We start from the raw sequence: 13,933 nt of genomic DNA, 5'->3' as shown, positions 1-13,933 counted from the left end.
AACACTCATCCTTTGAGTAAAAGCCAATTATTTGCAATATACTTCTCTAATTGTAACTCTTAAGCTCCCCACATTATTTTTATTCCCTGGGGCACATTTTTAACTTTTCATTTAACAGTTTAACTCATAACGTAAGAACTGAGAAACATGTAATGTTATAAATAAAATGGCATTGAGATGTAAGGAGTGATTTTAATACTGAAAATGGTTGTTCGTATCTTCCACACGTTAAAAGCTTAAAAATAATTACATAAAATTATTGTTTTCATTCTATCTTTGCATCGGTCATCTCATGCTCCTTCCTCTTTTACTCCCTTGCTTATTTGTTGTTTGTTTCATTTTACAGTATTTCTCAACTGAATAGCCTGTTATTCAATTTTGAAAGCTATTATTCACTTTATTGCAAAATGAACACGTTTCCATCAGATTATCCTCAGTTTATCCTCCCATTTCAAATGAAAATCTATACATGATCGGCTGTAGTCAGCCCAATTAATTTAAAGCCAATAGTTTTAGCAAACGCCTTTGGATTAGGAGTACAGTCTGTATTTGGTTTTGAGTAAAGCAGTTTATGTAATTTTTTTGTGAAAAAAAATGCTGAACAAAATAGTCGATTGCAGCCCATTTGGAATGTGTAATCTCAACCATGGTATTGGGGGTGAGGGAAACTGGTCAGTGAATAACAGACTTGTTTTATTGACTTCAGTAAGGCAAAATAAGTCATTACTAAATATGGTGTATTGTTAATTCACTGTGGTATGATGATTCATATGATCAGGATTCAATTGTCATTCTTTATGAAGGAAATCTATGGCAAATCCAGTCCTTCATCAGATGGTAATGGAGAGCTCAATCCTAACACACAGAATTTATGTTAGGATTGAGCCTTCCACTACCGCCTGATGAAGGAGCGTCGCTCCGAAAGCTAGTATGCTTCCAATTAAACCTGTTGGACTATAACCTGGTGTTGTGTGATTTTTAACTTTGTACACCGCAGTCCAACACCGGCATCTCCAAATCAAGTTTACTCAAGGTATCCTACGAAATGTTTAACTTAATATTTCTCATTGTATGTTTCCTTAACTAACAACTTTCCCTTCTATACTTTCTTCTATTTTTCCATCGTCTTTATAGCTTGAGATCCACCACATTTGTGTTTCTGTGAGTGTCTCAAGTTTTACTCTGTTGTTAACAATGTGTTTCTCAGTTTCCACATTCTTATCATTAACGTCTCCACATGCTTCCTCTTTACACTAAACTCAAGCTTAAAAATCAACCTCAATATTTTAGATTAAGTCCCAGGTGAAAGTGCAGCCTAACAAGCAGGCCTCATTTACAGGTCACTGGCTTATGTTTTGACTGAAATGACCTGGATACCAGCAGGAAGCATCTGCTAGCTATTGGACCAGAGAATACAACCCTTGGCACTAACCTAAGAGGAAATTTCTGACAGAGATTCAGGGGAGAGAATCCCCAGAAAAGCAAGGAAAAACATTTCCAAGTGAAGAGGAGTCTCCTATACAAACAATCAAGGCCACAAACAAGTAAACCAAAAAAATGTATATTTCTTATCACATTGGAAAATGGAAACAGGTGTAGTCAGTCTAAACAGGTTGACTAAAGATATATAAAATTAAGTGTTGGCTGTTCAGTACCTCAACTTCATTCCATATCTCTTGATATCCTGACTCGAAATCTTTCGCTGTCAGTGTTGAAAGTTCCTAATTTCCCAGTAGCCACACCCTTTTGGAGGAAAGAATTTCAGAGTTCTGAACAATTACATACAGAGTTGAACCTTATCAGAATTTCACTCCGTGTGAAATGAAATCCTCCAAAGGCTAAATGACCAGTTTCTATTTTTAAGATATATTTTTAAGCCCTATGCACTTTATTCCCTTGAGTGGAGTTCCCGCAGCTTCACTATCAAATCCTTTTAACTGTTTAAACACTTCAGTTACATTACGCATCATCTTCTATACTCAATACAATACAAGCCAATCTACATCCTGCAGGCTTTCAACATCACTGTCTGCTATAACATGACTAATTTAACCCATCCCGTCCCTGTTCAGTACTTGGTGACCCCTGCAGTCATATTTGGCTGAATGACTTTAAAAGCAAAAATTTTCAAACTTACTTCTTCTGGAAATCAATTCACTTTTTAAAAAAAAATGGCTGAAAGCACTACTTAAATCCTTAATAGTCTCAACTATAAAATGGGGACAAACCAGAAAATCTTTGAGATGTCCAGTGAAAGCAGCAGACTCACAATGTATTTGTCATGTATGTTTACTGCAGCATATAGTCTGAATGGTCAACATTTCCTCCATTTGTCTACATGGGAACCTGTTCCCTTAAGTATTTAACAACAAAAAGCCTTTCTTCTCATTAAACACTTCCACTCTATTCTCAGAACAAAATTTAATCTTGCATTATTTACCTGTCAAAATCTCAGTCAGTATAAATACAGTACTCTGAACTTGCAAAACAAATCTTATACTAACATATTCTAAACATACAATAGTCCTTTTCTCCACCATGAAAGCATGTTATTATTTTGATGTGTAATACAGAATATTTTCAAACCACTTCCTGACTTATTTGTCACATAATATTTCAAAGAATTATGTAATGTTTATATGCTTACTGGTACATTTCAGGTGTCTTTCTCTTGTATTAAATACATTTTTTAAAACTGCTGATCAGAGGTAGCCTGGAAATAGACATTTTGCTCCAGAATCCCTTTTTCACTGATGTCATGAAGTTCCATTCCAAATTGGCTGTACCCCATTCATGACATCACTGAAATCAAGCTTTGTGATGCTACTGAAGAAGTTATTAGGAATGCCCAATCTTGTTCATTATAGGTTACATGCAATGTTGAACCTTAGCAAAATCTCCAATCAAACATTGCTGTACTGCAGTTTAATGCTGAGAGAGGTCTGCAGCTTCGCAAGTGCCATGTTATTTTAAGCAATGTTAAACCAGGATTGTCCACTCAGTCCCTTTTCCAAGAAAACCAGGGAAGTGCCCTCCAATATTTATCACACAATTAACATCGCTAAAACAGATGATAGTTAATTATCTTGTAACTGTTTATGGGATCTTGCTATGTACAAATGTGTTCCTGCATCTCCAAAATGAGTATTACGAATAGGGTTATTGCAACAGCTACTCCACTTCAAAAAGTACTGGCTAAAGTCATAAAAAATACCGTATAAATGCAAGTCTTTTCTCCACTGCCTTTGACTTTCATTTCAACATTATTGGATATGTCCAACAAAAATCAGCAGATTGCAATGCAATGAGCTATTGTTGCAAAATGCACACGTGACATCCAGTTTCAGATGTTGTGCTGGGCGTTTTCTCTTTCACTTTAAAAGTTACCATTGTTGCCTGTTCTTTTCCACTTTGCTTCATACCATGTTTGCATAAGTTGCTGATGGTGCAATCAGGACATTGCTATCAACTCCCCTCAATGCATCTTCAAAACAGCACTTTTATTTGTAAAAGCATTCCAGTCTACATAGCCAAAACAATTTAGCTTTTGTTCCAATACATGATGAAGTAAAAGTCTTTGGAGGAAATGGTAATATAGTGATAATGTCAGTATTCTGGTAATCTAGACATCCAGTTCTGGAAATATGTGTTCAAATCCCACTTTGGCAGCTGGTGGAATTAATAACACTGCTATTAAAAGCAAATCTCAGTAATTGCTGATTGCCTATCATTTCTGGTGACCATGAAACCAGTTTCATAGAGATCCATTTGATTCACTAATGTCCTTTAGGAAAGAAAATTTGTTAAACTTACCTGATCTTTCCTACTTGTGACACCAGATCCACAGGAATATAGTTGACTCTCATTGTTCTCTGAAATAGCTTAGCACATTGTTTGGTTTATGTTAAATCTGCAGAGAATTTCACTAGTGACAGCCACACCCCTTGAAGAATAAATAAATACATGGGCCTTAAAAGTGTTTCATAAAGAATGTGTTGGGAAGGTAGGCCTGTCGCCCAGCCAATCTTGGTCCTTGGGTCTTTTTGAGATCACACCAGCAAGTTATAGATGCCTGTTTGATCTCTCCAGGCAAATGGACTGCAAAAGGGACTTGAATGGTATCAGATCACTACATTTTGAGCAGTAGCTCTCAAACCAGTGTTCAAAGTCAGAGGGGTGATGTTGAGCAGGATGGAAGATGGGTAACCTGAAGAGGGAGGAAGAAGCACTGAGACAGAGTCAGCACCTCATTTGTTTAAGTAATTTTCAAAACTATACCTGTGTGGTGACAGTCTGCAGTGGCTCCTTTAAGAATCATAGGTTATTCACATTTACAGCCGATTTTCCCCAAATGTGATCAGCCAAGCAATGATTGTGGTTCGAGCTACTCAATTTCATAAAAGGAGGACCAAATAGACAAGAGGCCCTTCCATTTGCACAGATAAAGGACCCAAATCATAGATAGGGGGCATGGACACCTCTTTTGCTGTTTATAACAATATCGTGGGTGGCACCTGTCTGGCACATAAGTAGATAGCACTTGCCTCATCAAATACTTTAATACTAAATTTTACACCAAAAAATGTAATTGGCATCATTACAATTTCTAGGTGATCATCTCTAAGACAAGGCTCAACCATGAGTTCTACTTAAATGAAAACTTCCCTCCATTTGGTGAGTCAAATACATAAATACTGGTTTTAATCAGAGATCAATGACTGGAAGTAAACATTTATGGCACAACTAATATCTCTGAAGTTACAATATTTCCTGTTATGATGTGTATCTTTTACTTATGAGTTAACCAGTGAGGCGCTGCTATCATTGTCTCCATGTCTCCATGTACACTATTTTCCCACATGGCAAGCCCTAAACAGGAAATTGTCTCCCCATATGCAAAAAAGGAAAATATGACAGTACATTAAAACTAGTTTGGCATATAAATAAGGGAATAGAAATGGGTGTTAAGCTGAAAGGCAATATCAGAACGGCTTCATATTATATTTTGTGCCTGATATTTATTTATACTGACAGCAATACAACACTGGGAAGTGGAGAACGTGAGCAAAGGAAATAATCTCAAGTGAGAAAAAGAGATTTGGTGTGAGAACAGTTTATGGAAAACTTAAGCTCTACAACCTAGAAAGAAACTGGAGTGGAACTCGGACTTTCATTGAGGCACACAAATCATTATTTGTAGTAAAGGGGGACGAACAGTTCTTTTCCTTGCTTACATAATTTAAACCAGGAAAACCTTAAACCTCTGCTTCCTCTTGGCGACAGACTGATACTGATAAAAGGACTGAATATTTCAGAATTGTGCACAGAATCATATTGAATGTCTGCTGAAGCAACTCACCTCATCCTGTATAGGTATTAAGTTAATTAGTATAAAGGAAATTGTCCACATGTTTCTCTTTGTCCTCTGCATCAAAATCTAAGATCTTAGCATTTTTTTCTTCTATAATTCAGCCCTTTGCAGGATTTCTAGGCACTACTGCTTTTGGCTTGCATTATGCCCCTTGTCACTTCTGTCATTTGGATGGTGTTCTCACTGCTCAGAAAGCTTATCCAGTGAGTAACTGAGCCACACATACTAGGAATGTCACTGGTTCAAAACCAAGACAATGAGATTCGCCATTTTATTAAACTATGGAAATCCCCAGAGCCATGTCCATGCCGATTCATACAGGACATTCACGCATCCAAACTTGTCAGTGGGAATTACAGATTTGCATTTAGAAACTGCGACTGCTGATGGTTTTCCCTTCTGTATTCCATGGAAATAAAGGTTAATTATAGTGCCTCAAATAAGGACAGATAACTTAGTGTGGTGTGGGGCCAAACCCAAAAGTTTCTCTTTTACAAAGCATACTACTCCTTAGCCAGTCTAACATGAAAGAACTGACAGCAAACTTACTTTCCAGCTGAAAATCTGAGCACACATACCTTTCCAAGAGACGTAAAATTTGAGGCTGGCTTAATGTGTATTAGGATCATTTTGACATTGAGTGATTGTATAAAGTGATATGAATTTAGCACCCATTTTGTATCTATTTATTATTGACTTAAATGGAAACAAAAATCAAAGGAGATATTGCTTTTTTATCAACCTGTTCAGATGTGTTATGGCGACTTGGGGTTTGATCCCCGGTTCCCTGGCTCAGTGGTAAGGACATTGATATTGACTGCTTTCACTCAAAGTTCAAACAAATGCTTCTCAATGTAAAATACATTAGGTGAAAGCTACTAATGTCCTCTAGTCACATCATATATAATTTTTTTCCTGCTCACAGCAATATCTTACAAGCCGTTTTACTCTGAATGTGGCATACCATAACTATTGAAGAGAAACTAACAGTTTGACAGCAGAATAAGTTGCATAATTGACAAAAGAGCTGAAAATGTGTTGCTGGAAAAGCGCAGCAGGTCAGGCAGCATCCTAGGAACAGGAAATTCGACGTTTCGGGCATAAGCCCTTCATCAGGAATGGCTTAATTGGCAAAAGAGCCAGGATTAACTTGTCAGCTAACTTGAGTAGCTTCAGCTCCCTAAACATAAAATACAGTTTCCATAACGATACTGCAGTGTGATTGTCATCCATTAAAAATTTCTGATGACACATAGCCTTTGATTCTGAGAAGGAACTAAACATTGATAGGGTTGTGACAAATACATTATGCATTTACAAGTAATCTTCTGTGTTATTGTATAATTAAAAAAACAGGCAGTGCTTTAGCGAGCAGTAAGTCAACCTCACTCAAATGACTGACAATAGACCCAAAGGCTGAGTAAGAATCAGTTTGAGGAAGAGGAAGTGGTGTCGGAAATGAGATTAGACCTGTTCAAAGTGTTGGGGTCTGATAACCCATCTGTGCAAAGAACTGCTTTAACCAAAAGAGTAATTAACCTTCACCAGACTGGCTCAAGCCAACCGTTAAACAGAACACAAATATGAAATGCAAGAGAGAGAGAGAGAAATTAACAAATGCTGATTATGCAAACGCCCTCTTGGGCTCCCTAGTGATTCGCCAATGCTTGATTGCACTGTGTACAGGACCATGAAATACATGAATCATTCCTTGTGTTGTGGTATCGACACAGCTGAATTCAGCCAGTTTGATGAAAAAATGCAGTGTCCTTTATTAGTAGCTACATATGATTTAAAATATAAATAAAAGATTTAAATATTTCCTGCATTTTCTCTTTTCTGTAGATTTTCACCAATAATTTGGTTTCTAGAAATATTAAAACTGTTCTCCATTGATTGTTTCATTTGATTTTATTGGGAAAGGTGTAGGTTGGAATTCACAATCCCAACTCGGGTGAGTTTGCAGTCTTGTTCTGTACAATAGCTAAAATGATTCACACAGATCAGAGATTTATTCTATTCATTTATTGTCATATGCATTTTGTTACAAAATACAGTGAAAAGGGTTCTATAGTGTCGCCACTCTCCTGCGCTACCTTAAAACACTGAAAAAAACCCCCAAAATATAGAATATAAAGGCAGAAAAGGTAAGAAATAAAAAGTGTTCAACTTTACAGTCCTTGATGGGCCTAGTGACCAGGTATGAGTTCCTTTCTCTGCACCACTGTTGCTAGAATGAAATCGCCACTCTGCGTTGCCATCCTACCTCCATGATACCCTCACCTCCATTGATACCCTCGTTGGACCTTGCCAATGCAGACACCACCAATGCCATCAAGCACCGTACTGGCCCAAACTCGACTCTGCCACCACCCTGCTTCAGGCCTACCTTGTCAATGCAGCCATTGGCAATGCCATGACAAGTGAAGATTCATGTCAATGGATTGTAGAACCAGGACATTTTATTACTCATTCATGGGACATTACTAACTAGGCCAGCATTTATTGTACAACCTTAATTGTTCTGAGGTGGTGAGCTGCCTTTTTGAACTTTTCAAGTCTAAGGTGTATAGGGACACCCACTGTTAGGAAGGGAGTTCCAAGAATTTGACCATGTGACTGGGAAGAAACGGTGATTAAGTTCCAAGTCAGGATGGTGTGAGACTTGGAGGGAAACTTGCAGGTGGTGGTTTTCCAATTTATTTGCTGCCCTTACCATGCAAATGGTGGAGGTTGTAGATTTAGATGACATTGCTAGAAAAGCCTGGGGAATTACTGCAGTGTAAGGTGCCATTAGAGGTAACTTTATTTAAAGAGGACCCTGGCAGGTATTTGGAATTTGGATTATTCTGGTTGAATCTTTGCACATCATACCAATATGGGTTCTAAATTAAGCATGTATGAAATATATGTGTGAAAGTAACCCTTATCTGCTTAAAAGAAAGGCACACAAGGCAAAACCCATAACTGTTAGTGATTTAAGAGCGATGAGCTTCAAGTGAATATAGTTCTGCATAGTCTCAGGCAAAAATTGGAAAATAAAAATCTTCTTGTCACAAATCATTATGTATTATAGGGAGAAGTCTTATAAATGTTGTAAGACTTGTCAGCTCACTTAATAGAACCAGTTGAGAAAGTGAGTTTGTTTTTGCTAATTCCTGGGCACTAAAGATATTCACAGTTGGAGAAAGGAATCAGGCTTTGCCCTCAAGTATTTAGGCAAACATCCTTTCAGTTCAGTTTCTGTGACCTCTGCATTCCAGGTGGTAGCAGATTATCACAACAGTTCTCAAATTCCTAAGAATTTTCCTAGACTTCACCAATTCTATCACATCCAAGATTGGCCTTCTTTTATTCCAAGGTAAATTACCTATGATGTAAAGCCCAGGAAAAGGACTGAAGGCCAATAAGCCACAGCCCTTGTAACGTGGTCTCCTGTAATTAGAATGGAATTGTGCCAGAAGTTCTGAAATTAAACTGCGTCCTGGTCTTTCCTGGGAGTTTTTTGAAATGTGACGAGTGGAACCTTTGCTTATTGCAAGCAAGATTATTGATACAGGAGGTTCATTTACCAAATAGTTTCCATATCTCTTAATGTTAAGAGATGAATCAACTGAGATGAATTGTCTAGCTAAATTAGACTTTGCCTGGAGATCTTCGGTTAGTGACAAAAATGGAATTCAGTACACCATGACAAACGTACCATGGATAATAATAAATGGATCATTTCAGATGTTGATGGCTGGTGGAACAATGCACACTGCTGTCCTGGGTTTTCAAATTCATTGAATTGAAGAGACATGTTCAAAGAGATCATGTATTGCAGCTATAATCCTGGGTCAGTAGTTATGGCACCAGGTTGCAGGCCAGTAAAACCTTTTTAATAATGTCCAGCTCTGAATACAGCTCTCTTAGTTGCATCCACACTCTCTAAACATTTAAAACAAGTTTAAACAATGCTTATAAATGTTCAGGGTTCCAGCGGTCCCTTTATATGTGTGGGTACTTTGTAAAGCAGAAACAGCAGCAATGTAACTGCCCATTTAACATAATACACAAACACCTTTGAATCTGTGAGAGATTTAAATGCTGTAACCTCTTTTCTTCAAGTTATATTTGGCCATTTTGAAACTGCAAATCCCTCTCTGCTCTTTAATGCTACAGTTTAATGAAACAGTGACTTGATTGGGCAATCCCACAATCTCTGTTATTCTCTTGTTTCATCATAAACCTGATGTGTCAACAGAAAATTTTAAAAAGCTACAGAAGAAAAGTATGGAAAGTTGATTACACAGGATCTACTGTTCTTTCAAAATTGATTCAAATGTCAACTAGAAATACATACAGGTTTTAGTCCAAACAATTGGAATACAAGCATAGAATTTCAAAGGGCCAAATCTTGCTCATTCTTCTCCAGTCTCAGTTCTCTACACAGACTAATTATCTCTCATTACTACTCTCTAAAATTGTCTGAAATACTAACTATTATTTCCATTGAATTAAAGTCCCAGAGGACAAATCAGCTTTAATCATTCCTGATTTGAGTACGCTGTTAAAACACAAAATGATGATAGAAGGATAAAGTTTGAAATATAAGCCACACTTTTTCAGCAAATTAAACTCTACTGTTATATTGCATTAGGCACAAAATGTCACATTGGTCTATTTTACATAAAATCTATTTGTTCAGTGTCTTCCAAATCCTAGAATGATTGATAGCATGAATGGTACATATTTTATTCTGATTGTTATCAATCTACTGAGCAAAGTACAGAAACTCTTAGCAAATTATGGGTTTGTTTATGAAAATTTTACCAAATTGCTTTCAACAATCTTGAACAGACCAACATATGAAATTACATTAAAACCAAATTAGAGAATTTAGCAAACTGTAGAAAATAATGTCAAAGGCTGAAAAAGGAAACAGTGGAGAGATGTGGGGAGATATAAAGCAAATATAAATAATGTATTTTAACACAATTTGGAAGATCCAAAAATTGTTAGACAACAGAGATATCTGAGAGAGGATTAAGTTACAAAATCAGATTATATAAATTTGGCTTGCATTCCCTTGAGTTAAAGAGTTTGAAGGCTAAGCTAATTGTGCTATTTAAGTAATGAAGGAATTTGATGAGATAGACCCAGAGAAGCCATAGCAAAGGGGAATTCTGATCAAAGAACACAATCTTAAAAATTACAGCTGGACAATTTAGGATTTAAATCCCAAAGTATTGGTGTTAATTTGACACTCCCTCCAGTAAAAAGGCCATGGATGCTGGATCATTTAAAAATTTCAGAACAGACATCGATAGAATGTGGATAAGTAATTGTATCTTGGGAACGAATCAATATCTGGTAACTGGAGTAAAAACATAAATTAGCCATGATGTGATCCAATGGTACATAGCCTCAAGAGACTAAAATACAAATAGGATTTGGGCATTTGTGTAGAAGGGTGTTGAATACAGAAGTGATAAATCATACAAAATTCAAACAGACCCAACTTCATACTGAAGTATGAAGGTGGGGGGAAGGGGAAGCAGCTAATGAATCATACAAAATTCCAATAGATTTTGATTTATGAAGAACTCATACATTTAGAACCAGGGACACAATCTAGAATAAGAGGAGGACCATTTAGGGCTTAGATGAAGAGCAATTTCTTCATTCAGAGAGAAAAGGGTTGTTGTAAAATTCTCTATCTTAGAGAAATGTGGAGGGACAATCACTAAGACAGAAAATGATAGGTTTCTAAATCTTTAGGTATCAAGGGATCAGGGATAATGTGGGAAAATGGCTTTAAGGTAGATCAGCCATGATTTAATTGAACGGTAGGCCGAATGGCCTACACCTATTCCTATTTCCTATGCTTCCATATATTGGACAAGACATCAAGCTAAAGTTGAATCATTATTGAAAGTATATTACAGACTGGAAAAGCTGTTTGTATTAGCTAGCCTATTAATTTAGAATATAATTATGATCATACTTGGGAAAACTAAGAAAATATCCATTAACCGGAAAAAGACAATGTATTCAATAGGAGTTTTCGATAATTTAGAGAACAAATACTGAGAGTATTCCCATTGGTCAATGAATTAATAAGGAGATATAAACTTATTAGTATCAAAAGCAATGTTAAATTATTAGATTCCACCATAATCTTCACATTACAAAAACTGAAAATCATATTGTTAATAGAATTTAAAATAAGTCAAAACGTGGAGTGCTGGAAAAGCACAGCAGGCCAGGCAGCATCCGAGGAGCACGGGAATTGACATTTCAAGCATAAGTTCTTCATCAGGAATGTGTTGAGGGGGGCACGCAAGGGGGCTGAGAGATAAATGGGAGGTGTGGCTGGCTGGAAGGTAGCTAAGAATGTGATAGGTGGATATAGGTGGGGGAAGTGATGATGATAGTTCAGAGTGGAGGGTGGAGCGGATAGGTGGGAAGGAAGATAGATGGGTCGGACAGTTCAAGAGGGCAATGCCGAGTTGGAGCATTGGATCTGGAATAAGGTAGGAGGAGGGGAGATGAAGAAACTGGTGAGATCAACATTGATTCCATGTGGTTGGAGGGTCCCAACACAGAAGGTTCTTCCTCCAGTCATCAGGTGGCTAAGACACCCAGGATTTGCACATTCTTGGCTGAGTGGGAAGGGGAGTTAAAGTGATCGGCCACAGGGTGGTGGGGTTGTTTAGATTAGAATCCTTACAGTGTGGAAATAGGCCCTTCAGCTCAACAAGTCCACACCGACCCTCCGAAGAGTAACTGACCCAGACCCATTTCACTCTAACTAATGCACCTATCACTATTAGCAATTTAGTGTGGCCAATTCATCTGAACTGCACATCTGTGGACACTGCGAGGAAACCAGAGTACGTGGAGGAAACCCACGCAGACACAGGGAGAATGTACAAACTCCACACAGACAGTCGCTTGAGGTGGGAATCGAACCCAGGTGGCTGGTGCTGTGACGCAGCAGTGCTAACTACTGAGCCACTACACCACCCCAAAGACTTATTTCCTCTTCCTTTTTAGTGTGTGTCCCAGAGATATTCTCTGAAACGTTCTGCAAATTGGTGTCCTGTCTCCCCAGTGTAGTGGAGACCACATCAAGAGCAACAGACACAGTAGATGAGGTGTTTAAAGGTGCAGGAAAATCTCTGCTGGATATGGAAGGATCCTGTGGGACCTTGGATGGAGGTGAGGTTTTAAAACAAGGATGATATTTATGAGCAAATTAGATTAACACCTAAAGATGCAGACATAATAGACCAAATAACCTTGCACTGAACCAAAAAAAAACCCAAAGAACTACAAATGGTGGAAATCAGAAATTAAATTGCCAGAAAAACTCAGTAGGTCTGGCAGCTTCTGTGGAAAGAAAGCAGAGTTAACATTTTGGGTCCAGTGAGCCTTCTTCAGAACAGAAGGGTCACTAGACTCACAACATTAACTCTGACTTCTCTCCACAGATGCTTCCAGACCTGCTGGGCTTTTTCAGCAATTTCTGATTCTATTAACCCTGCACTAAGATTGCTTTTGATTATGGCCAACAAATTCCTTGGAGCTAATCCTGCTCCACCAGCGTAAACTTGTTGAATGTGCAGCTGAAATATCACAGCTTCTGGAATTTTTCAGCCAAATGTTTCAAAAAGATCTAAGGTCTAAGATTAAAGGCTCCTCTGCCTCCTCTTGTGAAAGTAAAAGACCACATGCCACTGTTTTGAAGAAAAGTGAGGGAATTACTCCCACTGTCCTGACCAATATTTGTCCTTAGATTAACAATACTAAGCAAAACAGATTAATTTTTTTGAACAAATTACCTATGGATTTCCTCCATTACAACAATGTCTACACTTTAAAGTGTTAATTGTCTTTAAACTGTTTTGAGATGTCCCATTACCATGAAAAGTGTGATTAACAATGTAAATCTTTCTTTTATAACCCAGAACCGCAGCAAATATTGATTGTGGGTAGCAGTTTGTTATCTTGAAGAATTTGCAAAAGAAAACAAAAGATCTATTTCCAATAAATATTTCAAGACAAGCAACGCATAACCATTGGTGGGCCTAGTGGTGTTAAACAGTCTGCCCTTTGCTCTATTGGGAATAGAACAAACTGGTATCAATCACTTGACCATCTCACTGTTTTGAGGAATACCAAAGGTGTGGACCTAAATGTCAATGAAATTTATTTTGTTTTTGTCCTAATCTGAAAATTGCACTGCTTCCACTGATTTCACGATGATTTGCCGGAAAAATCAGTATTATGTCCTAAATGAGGAAAGAAAAATGTCATTAGCTGCGCAAAAACAAGTAGACTAGTTTTGAGGGCAAAAAAAAAGAGAAGTGAAAATTATAGCTGCGCTTCTTCTTCAGGCAAGAAAGATTCGGTTCTCAAATGGCACAAGCTTAATTACAGCATTTTCCAAATTTTTGCAGAAAATACAAAAGGGTTCACCAACATCCATCTCACCGGCAACAGATAATCTGCTTCTTGGCACAGTTAATCTGAACAATAAAATAATCAGTGACCCTACATTATGTGGGTGTGAAT

The 13,933-nt window shown here is 37.5% G+C and overlaps 1 protein-coding gene across 11 annotated transcripts in view; it reads right to left on the bottom strand.

Annotated features, from left to right (window-relative positions):
- erg (ETS transcription factor ERG) overlaps positions 1 to 13,933 on the bottom strand; it is a 269,582-nt gene that overhangs the window by 114,104 nt on the left and 141,545 nt on the right. Inside the window, exon 1 of one of the 11 annotated variants that reach the window (XM_060833796.1) lies at positions 1,656 to 1,677. The exons of the other annotated variants lie outside the window; for them this stretch is intronic. The gene's annotated coding sequence lies outside the window, so the exon portion shown is untranslated. Of the gene's footprint in view, positions 1 to 1,655; positions 1,678 to 13,933 lie in introns of those variants that run through there. 11 annotated transcript variants of the gene reach the window in all.

This window comes from Hemiscyllium ocellatum, chromosome 12 (genome assembly GCF_020745735.1).
Source record: "Hemiscyllium ocellatum isolate sHemOce1 chromosome 12, sHemOce1.pat.X.cur, whole genome shotgun sequence".
NCBI classification, from domain to species: domain Eukaryota; kingdom Metazoa; phylum Chordata; class Chondrichthyes; order Orectolobiformes; family Hemiscylliidae; genus Hemiscyllium; species Hemiscyllium ocellatum.
This window is presented reverse-complemented; position numbering and strand designations above follow the sequence as displayed.